We start from the raw sequence: 14,127 nt of genomic DNA, 5'->3' as shown, positions 1-14,127 counted from the left end.
GAGTAGGTAGAGTCAGTCTTCTTGTACTTAAGTCGGCACTGTGCATTTTGTATTTAATTCCGAAGCAATATCTGTGTTTTATCGTCAATAAGAAGGTCAGAGGAATACAGTAAACCTGAAGTGAAGCATCGGAATCTATAACTAGTGTCACATGAATGGTTCAAAACATAGAGAGTATGAGGGGTCAGTTTTCTTTTACTTAAGTCGGCATTGTGCCTTTTGTATTTATTTAAGATGCAATTTCTGTGTTTCATCGTCAATAAGAAGGTCAAAGGGATACAGTAAACCTGAGGTGAAGCATCGGAATCTATAACTTGTGTCACAGGAATGGTTCAAATCATAGACAGTAAGAAGAGTAAGTCCTCTTGTACTTAAGTCGGCATTGTGCCTTTTGTATATAATTCCGATGCAATTTCTGTGTTTTATCGTCAATAAGAAGCTCAGAGGGATACAGTAAACCTGAAGTGAAGCATCGGAATCTATAACTAGTGTCACAGGAATGGTTCAAAACGTAGACAGTAAGAAGAGTCAGTTTTCTTGTACTTAAGTCGGCATTGTGCCTTTTGTATCTAATTCCGTTGCAATTTATGTGCTTCATCGTCAATAAGAAAGTCAGCTGGATACAGTAAACCTGAAGTGAAGCATCGGAATCTATAACTAGTGTCACAGGAATGGTTCAAAATATAGACAGTAAGAAGAGCCAGTCATCTTGTACTTGAGTCGGCATTGTGCCTTTCGTATTTAATTCCGATGAATTTTCTGTGTTTGATCGTCAGTAACAAGGTCAGAGGGATACAGTAAACGTGAAGTGAAGCATCGGAATCTATAACTAGTGTCACAGGAATGGTTCAAACCATCGACAGTAAGAAGTGTAAGTGTTCTTGTACTGAAGTTGGCATTGTGCCTTTTGTATTTAATTAAAATGCAATTTCTGTGTTTCATCGTCAATAAAAAGGTCAGAGGGATACAGTAAACCTGAAGTGAAGAATCAGAATCTATAACTAGTGCCATAGGAATGGTTCAAAACATAGTCAGTAAGAAGAGTCAGACATCTTGTACTTAAGTCGGCATTGTGCCTTTTGTATAAAATTTCGATGCAATTTCTCTTTTTCATCGTCAATAAGAAGGTCAGCCGGATACTGTAAACCTAAAGTGAAGCATCGGAATCTATAACTAGTGTCACAGGAATGGTTCAAAACATAGACAGTAAGAAGAGTCAGTTTTGTTGTACTTAAGTCGGCATTGTGCCTTTTGTATTTAATTCCGATGCAATTTCTGAGTTTCATCGTCAATAAGAAGGTCAGAGGGATACAGTAAACCTGAAGTGAAGCATCGGAATCTATAACTAGTGTCACAGGAATGGTTCATAACATAGACAGTAAGAAGGGTCAGTCTTCTTGTACTTAAGTCGGCATTGTGCCTTTTGTATTTAATTCCGATGCAACATCTGTGTTTCTTCGTCAATAAGAAGGTCAGAGGGATACAGTAAACCTTAAGTGAAGCATCGGAATCTATAACTAGTGTCACAGGAATGGTTCAAAACATAGAGAGTAAGAAGAGCCAGTCTTCATTTACTTCAGTCGGCATTGTGCCTTTTGTATTTAATTCCGATGCAATTTCTGTGTTTCATCGTCAATAAGAAGGTAAGAGGGATTCAGTAAACCTGAGGTGAAGCATCGGAATCTATAACTAGTGTCACAGGAATGGTTCAAAACATACACAGTAAGAAGAGTCAGTCTTCTTGTACTTATGTCAGCATTGTACCTTTTCTATCAATTCCGATGCAATTTCTGTGTATCATCGTTAATAAGAAGGGCAGAGGGATACAGTAAACCTGAACTGAAGCATCGGAATCTATAACTAGTGTCACAGAAATGGTTCAAAACATAGACAGTAAGAAGAGCCAGTCTTCTTGTACTTGAGTCTGCATTTGCCTTTTGTATTTAATTCCGATGCAATTCCTTTGTTTCTTCGTCAATAAGAAGGTCAGAGGGATACAGTTAACCTGAAGTGAAGCATCGGAATCTATAACTAGTGTCGCAGGAATGATTCAAAACATAGACAGTAAGAAAAGCCAGTCTTCTTGTACTTAAGTCGGCGTTGTGCCTTTTGTATTTAATTCGGATGCAATTTCTGTGTTTCATCGTCAGTAAGAAGGTCAGAGGGATACAGGAAACCTGAAGTGAAGCATCAGAACCTATAACTAGTGTCACAGGAATGGTTCAAATCATAGACAGTAGGAAGAGTCAGTCTTCTTGCACTTAAGTCGGCATTGTGCCATTTGTATTTAATTCCGATGCAATTTCTGTGTTTCATCGTCAATCAGAAGGTCAGCTGGATACAGTAAACCTGAAGTGAAGCATCGGAATCTATAACTAGTGTCACAGGAGTGGTTCAAAACATAGGCAGTAAGAGGAGCCAGTCTTCTTGTACTTGAGTCGGCATTGTGCCTTTTGTATTTAATTCTGATGAAATTTCTGTGTTTGATCGTCAATAAGAAGGTCAGAGGGATACAGTAAACCTGAAGTGAAGCATCGGAATCTATAACTAGTGTCACAGGAATGGTTCAAATCATAGACAGTAAGAAGAGTCAGTCTTCTTGTACTTAAGTCGGCAATGTGCCTTTTGTATTTAATTAAGATGCACTTTCTGTGTTTCATCATCAATAAGAAGGTCAAAGGGATACAGTAAACCTGAAATGAAGCATCGGAATCTATAACTAGTGTCACAGGAATGGTTCAAAGCATAGACTGAAAGAAGAGTAAGTCATCTTGAACTTAAGTCGGCATTGTGCCTTTTGTATATAATTCCGATGCAATTTCTGTGTTTCATCGTGAATAAGAAGCTCAGAGGGATACAGTAAACCTGAAGTGAAGCATCGGAATCTATAACTAGTGTCACAGGAATGGTTCAAAACATAGATAGTAAGAACGGTCAGTCTTCTTGTACTTAAGTCGGCATTGTGCCTTTGGTATTTAATTCCGATGCAATATCTGTGTTTCTTCGTGTATAAGAAGATCAGAGGGATACAGTAAACCTGAAGTTAAGCATCGGAATCTATAACTAGTGTCATAGGAATGGTTCAAAACGTAGTCAGTAAGAAGAGTCAGTCTTCTTGTACTTAAGTCGGCATTGTGCATTTTGTATTTAATTCCGATGCAATTTATGTGCTTCATCGTCAATAAAAAAGTCAGCTGGATACAGTAACCCTGAAGTGAAGCATCGGAATCTATAACTAGTATCACGGGAATGGTTCAATATATAGACAGTAAGAAGAGTCAGTCTTCTTGTACTTGAGTCGGCATTGTGCCTTTTGTATTTAATTCCGATGAATTTTCTGTGTTTGATCGTCAATAAGAAGGTCAGAGGGATACAGTAAACCTGAAGTGAAGCATCGGAATCTATAACTAGTGTCACAGGAATGTTTCAAACCATCGACAGTAAGAAGACTCAGTGTTCTTGTACTGAAGTCGGCATTGTGCCTTTTGTATTTAATTAAGATGTAATTTCTGTGTTTCATCGTCAATAATAAAGTCAGATGGATACAGTAAACCTGAAGTGAAGTATCGGAATCTATAACTAGTGTCATAGGAATGGTTCAAAACGTAGTCAGTAAGAAGAGTCAGTCTTCTTGTACTTAAGTCGGCATTGTGCACTTTGTATATACTTCCGATGCAATTTCGGTGTTTCATCGTCAATAAGAAGGTCAGCCGGATACAGTAAACCTGAAGTGAAGCATTGGAATCTATAACTAGTGTCACAGGAATGGTTCAAACATAGACAGTAAGAAGAGTCAGTCTTCTTGTACATAAGTCGGCATTGTGCCTTTTGTATTTAATTCCGTTGCAATTTCTGTGTTTCATCGTCAATAAGAAGGTGAGATGGATACAATAAACCTGAAGTGAAGCATCGGAATCTATAATTTGTGTCACATGAATGGTTCAAAACATAGAGAGTAAGAAGAGTCAGTTTTCTAGTACTTAATTCGACATTGTGCGTTTTGTATTTAATTCTGATGAAATTTCTGTGTTTCATCGTCAATAAGAAGGTCAGTCGGATACAGTAAACCTGAAGTGAAGCATTGGAATCTATAACTAGTGTCACAGGAATGGTTCAAACATAGACAGTAAGAAGAGTCAATTTTCTTGTTCATAAGTCGGCATTGTGCCTTTTGTATTTAATTCCGTTGCAATTTCTGTCTTTCATCGTCAATAAGAAGGTCAGAGGGATACAGTAAACCTGAAGTGAAGCATCGGGTTCTATAACTAATGACACAGGAATGGTTCAAACATAGACAGTAAGAAGAGTCAGTTTTCTTGTACATGAGTCGGCATTGTACATTTTGTTTTTAATTCCGTTGCAATTTCTAATTTTTTCATCGTCAATAAGAAGGTCAGAGGGATACAGTAAACCTGAAGTGAAGCATCGGAATCTATAACTAGTGTCACAGGAATAGTTCAAAACATAGACAGTAAGAAGGGTCAGGTTTCTTGTACTTAAGTCGGCATTGTGCCATTTGTATATAATTCCGATGCAATTTCTGTGTTTCATCGTCAATAAGGTCAGAGGGATACAGTAAAACTGAAGTGAAGCATCGGATTCTATAACTAGTGTCACATGAATGGGTCAAAACATAGACAGTAAGAAGAGTCAGTTTTCTTGTACATAAGTCGGCATTGTGCCTTTTGTATTGAATTCCGTTGCAATTTCTGTGTTTCTTCGTCAATGAGAAGGTCAGAGGGATACAGTAAACCTGAAGTGAAGCATCGGAATCTATAATTAGTGTCACATGAATGGTTCAAAACATAGAGAGTAAGAAGGGTCAGTTTTCTTGTACTTAAGGCGACATTGTGCGTTTTGTATTTAATTCCGAAGCAATTTCTGTGTTTCATGGTCAATACGAAGGTCAGAGGGATACAGTAAACCTGAAGTGAAACATCGGAATCTATAACTAGTGTCACAGGAATGGTTCAAAACATAGACCGTAAGAAGAGTCACTCTTCTTGTACTTAAGTCGGCATTGTGCCTTTTGTATATAATTCCGATGCAATTTCTGTGTTTCTTCGTCAATAAGAAGGTCAGAGGGATACAGTATACCTGATGTGAAGCATCGGAATCTATAACTAGTGTCGCAGGAATGGTTCAAAACATAGACAGTAAGAAGAGCCAGTCTTCTTGTACCTGAGTCGGCATTGTGCCTTTTGTATTTATTTAGGATTCAATTTCTGTGTTTCATCGTCAATAAGAAGGTCAGAGGGATACAGTAAACCTGAAGTGAAGCATCGGAATCCATAACTAGTGTCACAGGAATGGTTCAAAACATAGACAGTTGGAAGAGTCAGTCTTCTTGTACTTAAGTCGGCATTGTGCCTTTTGTATTTAATTCCGATGCAATTTCTGTGTTTCATCGTCAATAAGAAGGTCAGAGGGATACAGTAAACCTGAAGTGAGGCATCGGAATCTATAACTAGTGTCACAGGAATGGTTCAAAACATAGACAGTAAGAAGGGTCAGTCTTCTTGTACTTAAGTCGGCATAGTGCCTTTTGTATTTAAATCCGATGCAATATCTGTGTTTCATCGTCAATAAGAAGGTCAGAGGGATACAGTAAACCTGAAGTGAGGCATCGGAATCTATAACTAGTGTCACAGGAATGGTTCAAAACATAGACAGTAAGAAGGGTCAGTCTTCTTGTACTTAAGTCGGCATTGTGCCTTTTGTATTTAAATCCGATGCAATATCTGTGTTTCTTCGTCAATAAGAAGGTCAGTGTGATACAGTAAACCTGAAGTGAAGCATCGGAATCTATAACTAGGGTCACAGGAATGGTTAAAGCATAGACAGTAAGAAGAGTCAGTCTTCTTGTACTTAAGTCGGCATTGTGCCTTTTGTATTTAATTAAAATGAAATTTCTGTGTTTCATCGTCAATAAGAAGGTCAAAGGGATACAGTAAACCTGAAGTGAAGCATCGGAATCTATAACTAGTGTCACAGGAATGGTTCAAAGCATAGAAAGTACGAAGAGTAAGTCCTCTTGTACTTAAGTCGGCATTGAGCCTTTTGTATTTAATTCTGATGCAATTTCTGTGTTTCATCGCCAATAAGAAGGTCAGAGGGATACAGTAAACCAGGAGTGAAGTATCGGAATCTATAACTAGTGTCATAGGAATGGTTCAAATCATAGTCAGTAAGTAGAGTCAGTCTTCTTGTACTTAAGTCGGCATTGTGCATTTTGTATATACTTCCGATGCAATTTCTGTGTTTCATCGTCAATACGAAGGTCAGCCGGATACAGTAAACCTGAAGTGAAGCATCGGAATCTATAACTAGGGTCACAGGAATGGTTAAAAACATAGACAGTAAGAAGAGCCAGTCTTCTTGTACTTGAGTCGGCATTGTGCCCTTTGTATTTAAGTCCAAAGTTATTTCTGTGTTTCATCGTCAATAAGAAGATCAGAGGGATTCAGTAAACCTGAAGTGAAGCATCGGAACCACAGTCACAGGAATGGTTCAATACATAGACAGTAATAAGAGTCAATCTTCTTGTACTTATGTCGGCATTGTGCCTTTTGTATTAATTCCGATGCAATTTACGTGTTTCATCGTCAATAAGAAGGTCAGAGGGATGCAGTAAACCTGAAGTCAATCATAGGAATCTATAACTAGTGTCACAGGAGTGGTTCAAAACATAGACAGTAAGAGGAATCAGTTTTCTTGTACTTAAGTCGGCATTGTGCCTTTTGTATTTAATTCCGATGCAATTTCTGTGTTTCATCGTTAATAAGAAGGTCAGAGGGATACAGTAAACCGGAACTGAAGCATCGGAATCTTTAACTAGCGTCACAGGAATGGTTCAAAACATAGACAGTAAGAAGAGTCAGTTTTCTTGAACTTAAGTCGGCATTGTGCCTTTTGTATTTAATTCCGATGCAATTTCTGTGGTTCATCGACAATAAGAGGTCAGAGGGATACAGTAAACCTGAAGTGAAGCTTCGGAATCTATAACTAGTGTCCCAGGAGTGGTTCAATACATAGACAGTAAGAAGAGTCAGTCTTCTTGTACTTAAGTCGGCATTGGGCCTTTTGTATTTAATTAAGATGCAATTTCTGTGTTTCATCGCCAATAAGAAGGTCAGAGGGATACAGTAAACCAGGAGTGAAGTATCGGAATCTACAACTAGTGTCATAGGAATCGTTCAAATCATAGTCAGTAAGTACAGTCAGTCTTCAACTACTTATGTCGGCATTCTGCATTTTATATATACTTCCGATGCCATTTCTGTGTTTCATCGTCAATAAGAAGGTCAGCCGGATACAGTAAACCTGAAGTGAAGCATTCGAATCTATAACTAGTGTCACAGGAATGGTTAAAATCATAGACAGTGAGAAGAGTCACTATTGTTGTACTGGAGTCGGCATTGTGCCTTTTGTATTTAATTAAGATGGAATTTCTGTGCTTCATCGTCAATAAGAAGGCAAAGGGATACAGTAAACCTGAAGTGTAGCATCGGATTCTATAACTAATGTCACAGGAATGGTTCAAACATAGACAGTAAGAAGAGTCAGTTTTCTTGTACATGAGTCGGCAGTGTACATTTTGTTTTTAATTCCGTTGCAATTTCTGTATTTCATCGTCAATAAGAAGGTCAGAGGGATACAGTAAACCTGAAGTGAAGCATCGGAATCTATAACTAGTGTCACAGGAATAGTTCAAAACATAGACAGTAAGAAGAGTCAGGTTTCTTGTACTTAAGTCGGCATTGTGCCATTTGTATATAATTCCGATGCAATTTCGGTGTTTCATCGTCAATAAGAAGGTCAGAGGGATACAGTAAACCTGAAGTGAAGCATCGGAATCTATAATTAGTGTCACATGAATGGTTCAAAACATAGAGAGTAAGAAGGGTCAGTTTTCTTGTACTTAAGGCGACATTGTGCGTATTGTATTTAATTCCGAAGCAATTTCTGTGTTTCATCGTCAATACGAAGGTCAGAGGGATACAGTAAACCTGAAGTGAAGCATCGGAATCTATAACTAGTGTCACAGGAATGGTTCAAAGCATAGACAGTAAGAAGAGTCAGTCTTCTTGTACTTAAGTCGGCATTGTGCCTTTTGTATTTAATTAAGATGCAATATCTGTGTTTCATCGTCAATAAGAATAACAAAGTAATACAGTAAACCTGAAGTGAAGCATCGGAATCTATAACTAGTGTCACAGTAATGGTTCAAAACTTAGACCGTAAGAAGTGTCACTCTTTTTGTACTTAAGTCGGCATTGTGCCTTTTGTATATAATTCCGATGCAATTTCTGTGTTTCATCGTCTAAAAGAAGCTCAGAGGGATACAGTAAACCCGAAGTAAACCATCGGAATCTATAACTAGTTGTCACAAGGAATGGTTCAAACCATAGACAGTAAGAAGAGCCAGTCTTCTGTACTTGAGTCGGCATTTGCCTTTTGTATTTAATTCCGATGCAATTTCTGTGTTTCTTCGTCAATAAGAAGGTCAGAGGGATACAGTATACCTGATGTGAAGCATCGGAATCTATAACTAGTGTCGCAGGAATGGTTCAAAACATAGACAGTAAGAAGAGCCAGTCTTCTTGTACCTGAGTCGGCATTGTGCCTTTTGTATTTATTTAGGATTCAATTTCTGTGTTTCATCGTCAATAAGAAGGTCAGAGGGATACAGTAAACCTGAAGTGAAGCATCGGAATCTATAACTAGTGTCACAGGAATGGTTCAAACATAGACAGTTGGAAGAGTCAGTCTTCTTGTACTTAAGTCGGCATTGTGCCTTTTGTATTTAATTCCGATGCAATTTCTGTGTTTCATCGTCAATAAGAAGGTCAGAGGGATACAGTAAACCTGAAGTGAGGCATCGGAATCTATAACTAGTGTCACAGGAATGGTTCAAAACATAGACAGTAAGAAGGGTCAGTCTTCTTGTACTTAAGTCGGCATTGTGCCTTTTGTATTTAAATCCGATGCAATATCTGTGTTTCTTCGTCAATAAGAAGGTCAGTGTGATACAGTAAACCTGAAGTGAAGCATCGGAATCTATAACTAGTGTCACAGAAATGGTTGAAAACATAGACAGTAAGAAGGGCCAGTCTTCTTGTACTTGTGTCGGCATTGTGCCTTTTGTATTTAATTCCGATGTTATATCTGTGTTTCATCGTCAATAAGAAGGTCAGAGGGATTCAGCAAACCTTAAGTGAGGCATCGGAATCTATAACTAGTGTCACAGGAATGGTTCAAATCATAGAGAGTAAGAAGAGTCAGTCTTCTTGTACTTAAGTCATCATTGTGCCTTTTGTATTTAATTAAGATGAAATTTCTGTGTTTCATCGTCAATAAGAAGGTCAAAGGGATACAGTAAACCTGAAGTGAAGCATCGGAATCTATAACTAGTGTCACAGGAATGGTTCAAAGCATAGAAAGTACGAAGAGTAAGTCCTCTTGTACTTAAGTCGGCATTGAGCCTTTTGTACTTAATTCTGATGCAATTTCTGTGTTTCATCGCCAATAAGAAGGTCAGAGGGATACAGTAAACCAGGAGTGAAGTATCGGAATCTATAACTAGTGTCATAGGAATGGTTCAAATCATAGTCAGTAAGTAGAGTCAGTCTTCTTGTACTTAAGTCGGCATTGTGCATTTTGTATATACTTCCGATGCAATTTCTGTGTTTCATCGTCAATACGAAGGTCAGCCGGATACAGTAAACCTGAAGTGAAGCATCGGAATCTATAACTAGGGTCACAGGAATGGTTAAAAACATAGACAGTAAGAAGAGCCAGTCTTCTTGTACTTGAGTCGGCATTGTGCCCTTTGTATTTAAGTCCAAAGTTATTTCTGTGTTTCATCGTCAATAAGAAGATCAGAGGGATTCAGTAAACCTGAAGTGAAGCATCGGAACCACAGTCACAGGAATGGTTCAATACATAGACAGTAATAAGAGTCAATCTTCTTGTACTTATGTCGGCATTGTGCCTTTTGTATTAATTCCGATGCAATTTACGTGTTTCATCGTCAATAAGAAGGTCAGAGGGATGCAGTAAACCTGAAGTCAATCATAGGAGTCTATAACTAGTGTCACAGGAGTGGTTCAAAACATAGACAGTAAGAAGAATCAGTTTTCTTGTACTTAAGTCGGCATTGTGCCTTTTGTATTTAATTCCGATGCAATTTCTGTGTTTCATCGTTAATAAGAAGGTCAGAGGGATACAGTAAACCGGAACTGAAGCATCGGAATCTTTAACTAGCGTCACAGGAATGGTTCAAAACATAGACAGTAAGAAGAGTCAGTTTTCTTGAACTTAAGTCGGCATTGTGCCTTTTGTATTTAATTCCGATGCAATTTCTGTGGTTCATCGACAATAAGAGGTCAGAGGGATACAGTAAACCTGAAGTGAAGCTTCGGAATCTATAACTAGTGTCCCAGGAGTGGTTCAATACATAGACAGTAAGAAGAGTCAGTCTTCTTGTACTTAAGTCGGCATTGGGCCTTTTGTATTTAATTAAGATGCAATTTCTGTGTTTCATCGCCAATAAGAAGGTCAGAGGGATACAGTAAACCAGGAGTGAAGTATCGGAATCTACAACTAGTGTCATAGGAATGGTTCAAATCTTAGTCAGTAAGTACAGTCAGTCTTCAACTACTTATGTCGGCATTCTGCATTTTATATATACTTCCGATGCCATTTCTGTGTTTCATCGTCAATAAGAAGGTCAGCCGGATACAGTAAACCTGAAGTGAAGCATTCGAATCTATAACTAGTGTCACAGGAATGGTTAAAATCATAGACAGTGAGAAGAGTCACTATTGTTGTACTGGAGTCGGCATTGTGCCTTTTGTATTTAATTAAGATGGAATTTCTGTGCTTCATCGTCAATAAGAAGGCAAAGGGATACAGCAAACCTGAAGTGTAGCATCGGATTCTATAACTAATGTCACAGAAATGGTTCAAACATAGACAGTAAGAAGAGTCAGTTTTCTTGTACATGAGTCGGCATTGTACATTTTGTTTTTAATTCCGTTGCAATTTCTGTATTTCATCGTCATTAAGAAGGTCAGAGGGATACAGTAAACCTGAAGTGAAGCATCGGAATCTATAACTAGTGTCACAGGAATAGTTCAAAACATAGACAGTAAGAAGAGTCAGGTTTCTTGTACTTAAGTCGGCATTGTGCCATTTGTATATAATTCCGATGCAATTTCGGTGTTTCATCGTCAATAAGGTCAGAGGGATACAGTAAAACTGAAGTGAAGCATCGGATTCTATAACTGGTGTCACATGAATGGTTCAAACATAGACAGTAAGAAGAGTCAGTTTTCTTGTACAGAAGTCGGCATTGTGCCTTTTGTATTTAATTCCGTTGCAATTTCTGTGTTTCTTCGTCAATAAGAAGGTCAGAGGGATACAGTAAACCTGAAGTGAAGCATCGGAATCTATAATTAGTGTCACATGAATGGTTCAAAACATAGAGAGTAAGAAGAGTCAGTTTTCTTGTACTTAAGGCGACATTGTGCGTTTTGTATTTAATTCCGAAGCAATTTCTGTGTTTCATCGTCAATAAGAAGGTCAGAGGGATACAGTAAACCTGAAGTGAAGCATCGGAATCTATAACTAGTATCACAGGAATGGTTCAAAGCATAGACAGTAAGAAGAGTCAGTTTTCTTGATCTTAAGTCGGCATTGTGAATTTTGAACTTAATTCCGATGCAAGTTCTGTGTTTCATCGTCAATAAGAAGGTCAGAGGGATACAGTAAACCTAAAGTGAAGCATCGGAATCTATAACTAGTGTCACAGGAATGGTTCAAAACATAGACAGTAAGAAGAGTCAGTCTTCTTGTACTTAAGTCGGCATTGTGGCTTTTGTATTTAATTAAGATGCAATATCTGTGTTTCATCGTCAATAAGAATAACAAAGTAATACAGTAAACCTGAGGTGAAGCATCGGAATCTATAACTAGTGTCACAGGCATGGTTCAAAACATAGACCGTAGGAAGAGTGACTCTTCTTGTACTTAAGTCGGCATTGTGCCTTTTGTATATATTTCCGATGCAATTTCTGTGTTTCATCGTTAATAAGAAGCTCGGAGGGATACAGTAAACCCGAAGTAAACCATCGGAATCTATAACTAGTTGTCACAGGAATGGTTCAAAACATAGACAGTAAGAAGAGCCAGTCTTCTGTACTTGAGTCGGCATTTGTCTTTTGTATTTAATTCCGATGCAATTTCTGTGTTTCTTCGTCAATACGAAGGTCAGAGGGATACAGTATACCTGATGTGAAGCATCGGAATCTATAACTAGTGTCGCAGGAATGGTTCAAAACATAGACAGTAAGAAGAACCAGTCTTCTTGTACCTGAGTCGGCATTGTGCCTTTTGTATTTATTTAGGATTCAATTTCTGTGTTTCATCGTCAATAAGAAGGTCAGAGGGATACAGTAAACCTGAAGTGAAGCATCGGAATCTATAACTAGTGTCACAGGAATGGTTCAAAACATAGACAGTTGGAAGAGTCAGTCTTCTTGTACTTAAGTCGGCATTGTGCCTTTTGTATTTAATTCCGATGCAATTTCTGTGTTTCATCGTCAATAAGAAGGTCAGAGGGATACAGTAAACCTGAAGTGAAGCATCGGAATCTATAACTAGTGTCACAGGAATGGTTCAAAACATAGACAGTAAGAAGGGTCAGTCTTCTTGTACTTAAGTCGGCATTGTGCCTTTTGTATTTAATTCCGATGCAATATCTGTGTTTCTTCGTCAATAAGAAGGTCAGTGTGATACAGTAAACCTGAAGTGAAGCATCGGAATCTATAACTAGTGTCACAGAAATGGTTGAAAACATAGACAGTAAGAAGAGCCAGTCTTCTTGTACTTGTGTCGGCATTGTGCCTTTTGTATTTAATTCCGATGTTATATCTGTGTGTCATCGTCAATAAGAAGGTCAGAGGGATTCAGCAAACCTGAAGTGAAGCATCGGAATCTATAACTAGTGTCACAGGAATGGTTCAAAACATAGACAGTAAGAAGAGTCAGTCTTCTTGTACTTAAGTCGGCATTGTGCCTTTTGTATTTAATTAAGATGAAATTTCTGTGTTTCATCGTCAATAAGAAGGTCAAAGGGATACAGTAAACCTGAAGTGAAGCATCGGAATCTATAACTAGTGTCACAGGAATGGTTCAAAACTTAGAAAATACGAAGAGTAAGTCCTCTTGTACTTAAGTCGGCATTGAGCCTTTTGTATTTAATTCTGATGCAATTTCTGTGTTTCATCGCCAATAAGAAGGTCAGAGGGATACAGTAAACCAGGAGTGAAGTATCGGAATCTATAACTAGTGTCATAGGAATGGTTCAAATCATAGTCAGTAAGTAGAGTCAGTCTTCTTGTACTTAAGTCGGCATTGTGCATTTTGTATATACTTCCGATGCAATTTCTGTGTTTCATCGTGAATACGAAGGTCAGCCGGATACAGTAAACCTGAAGTGAAGCATCGGAATCTATAACTAGGGTCACAGGAATGGTTCAAATCATAGACAGTAAGAAGAGCCAGTCTTCTTGTACTTGAGTCGGCATTGTGCCCTTTGTATTTATGTCCAAAGTTATTTCTGTGTTTCATCGTCAATAAGAAGATCAGAGGGATTCAGTAAACCTGAAGTGAAGCATCGGTACCACAGTCACAGGAATGGTTGAATACATAGACAGTAAGAAGAGTCAATCTTCTTGTACTTATGTCGGCATTGTGCCTTTTGTATTAATTCCGATGCAATTTACGTGTTTCATCGTCAATAAGAAGGTCAGAGGGATGCAGTAAACCTGAAGACAATCAAAGGAATCTATAACTAGTGTCACAGGAGTGGTTCAAAACATAGACAGTAAGAAGAATCTGTTTTCTTGTACTTAGGTCGGCATTGTGCCTTTTGTATTTAATTCCGATGCAATTTCTGTGTTTCATGGTTAATAAGAAGGTCAGAGGGATACAGTAAACCGGAACTGAAGCATCGGAATCTTTAACTAGCATCACAGGAATGGTTCAAAACAGAGACAGTAAGAAGAGTCAGTTTTCTTGAACTTAAGTCGGTATTGTGCTTTTTGTATTTAATTCCGATGC

The sequence above is a fragment of the Schistocerca serialis genome, chromosome 10 (genome assembly GCF_023864345.2).
Source record: "Schistocerca serialis cubense isolate TAMUIC-IGC-003099 chromosome 10, iqSchSeri2.2, whole genome shotgun sequence".
In the NCBI taxonomy this organism is placed as follows: domain Eukaryota; kingdom Metazoa; phylum Arthropoda; class Insecta; order Orthoptera; family Acrididae; genus Schistocerca; species Schistocerca serialis.
This window is presented reverse-complemented; position numbering follows the sequence as displayed.